Consider the following 2,119-nt stretch of genomic DNA (forward strand, 5'->3'; position numbering starts at 1 on the left):
AAAACATGTATCAAATGAAAAAAAAGATATGATGAGAAATGAAAATCAAATCAGAATACAACATGATATGTTCCGTATATCTTTGTTTGATGATCGGTGTATACACACGCATGATTCTGGATCTTTGGTTTACTCTTCGACACTCTGTCAAGCAGTGCGTCTTTGTAACTTAGGAGAGAGATAACATACATTTTCTTTACGTGGCAATTCCCTTAACAATGCTAACAAGGGAACGCATTGAGCTGGGCAACTACCAGGGATTATTCTATTACCATAGTATTGCATAACGTGTGGTAGCGCGTGATAATTTTAGACGTTAGACGCAGTTGTGCGCGTGCTGGGCGAGCAAATCGAATAAATACAACCATCCTTCATCGAGTCAGGATGGCCGAGCGGTCTAAGGCGCTACGTTCAGGTCGTAGTCTACTCTGTAGGCGTGGGTTCGAATCCCACTTCTGACAATCCAACTTTTTTCAAGTGAAGCAATTGGTTGTTATAACTATATAGGTACGTACGCAAAAAAATAAAACTCATATTGCAATGTAACTAAAATAATAAAAATAGTACGCAAATAATGACAACACAATCGACCATGTGTATGTGTTAAAATCCAAGTCAAAAATGTTAATACGTAACATCTCCGATATAGAGAATCTTGATAATCAAGAGATTTAATAGATTTTAGATTTAATATCATTTTTATTATTTTTATGTTAACAGCTATTTGGTATTTGATTTCCGATACTGAATATTTACTTGCAGTTCACTGTCGTGACACAAATACATACTACTGCAACAAGATTACTAAATGTTGCGCCGGCCTTTCGGATGGGATTGTCGTGCTGCTATCTTGCTCGTGTTTATAATTCCCCAACCTGCCTCCAAGTTGATAGCCGATGCAAGAAGTGCTCCCGGTGGAGTTTGCCCTAAACGCACTATTACAACTCTCCAGCTGGAACAAAACGCATTTGAGCAACAGGTTGCCGCTAGCCCACCGGAATAACATCCGAACGAGCAAGTGTTACGAGCGGTAAAGCGCATGCTTAGTTGAAAAGACCGAGGGATTCTCCACAACGGTATGTGAATGCGTGCTCAGTCAGTCGATGCTGGGAAGCGGTCACATCAAGATCCAACTTGGACACACAAAAGAAAAAGTGTTTAATTTATTAACTACCGACGAAACGGGTCGTTGTTTCCGTCGTGTACACATTGTTCGATTAGAGGGTGGAGATGAACAATTCTGTTGGTGGTGGCAGCCTGCTGTGCTTAGATGTGCGTTAGGGTGCACTATACGTTAATATAACAGGTTGGCTGATAAGTCCCCGGTCTAACAACGAAAAACATTTTTTTTTTGTCAAAATTCGTTTTTATCATTCAACATAGTTCCCTTCAAGGTTGTTATTCGATTTTGATAACATTTGTCTAATAAGTGAACCGACAAAAATGAATGAAATTAATTTGATGTAGAGCATTGAAACGCACAATTGAAATTATATTAATATTTTATTTTTGGTGACCGTTTTTTTCTCTAAGAATGTTGCAATTAATGCAAAATATTACTAAAAGAGTGAAATGAATTTTTTTAAAACATATTCTGCCAAATTCCTTTAAATATTATTATGAATGTTCAAAGACGTTTTGCCTCAAAATAGGCCTCAGTTTCGGCGACCACCTCTTCGTTGCAGCCAAATTTTTTCGCTACGAGCATCCTTTTGAGGTCTGAGAACAAGAAAAAGTCGCTGGGGGCCAGATCTGGAGAATACGGTGGGTGGGGAAGCAATTCGAAGCTCAATTCATGAATTTTTGCCATCGTTCTCAATGACTTGTGGCACGGTGCGTTGTCTTGGTGGAACAACACAATAACAAAAGTTGCTTGACAAAAGACGCTCTGTCTCACAAACTAATTGACATACAGACGTCAAATTTTGACACGAATCATTTGAAGGTTGGTACTATATAAAAAAATATGCATTTAATACTAGCGGCGCCATCTATGTGTCAGACCGGGGACTTATCAGCCAACCTGTTACCTAATAGTCGATGATAGGTTAGGCTATTCAGACGTACATTTATTCCCAATAAAATGTTTTTAACTAAGAAAATAATATTCCAATAATCT

At 38.4% G+C, this 2,119-nt stretch overlaps 1 non-coding gene across 1 annotated transcript; it reads left to right on the forward strand.

Annotated features, from left to right (window-relative positions):
* The first annotated feature begins 378 nt into the window (after nt 1-378).
* Nucleotides 379-461, forward strand: Trnal-cag (transfer RNA leucine (anticodon CAG)). The gene has a single exon. It is a non-coding gene; the product is annotated as a tRNA-Leu (tRNA).
* Nucleotides 462-2,119: the final 1,658 nt, after the last annotated feature.

The sequence above is a fragment of the Anopheles gambiae genome, chromosome 3 (genome assembly GCF_943734735.2).
Source record: "Anopheles gambiae chromosome 3, idAnoGambNW_F1_1, whole genome shotgun sequence".
NCBI lineage: Eukaryota > Metazoa > Arthropoda > Insecta > Diptera > Culicidae > Anopheles > Anopheles gambiae.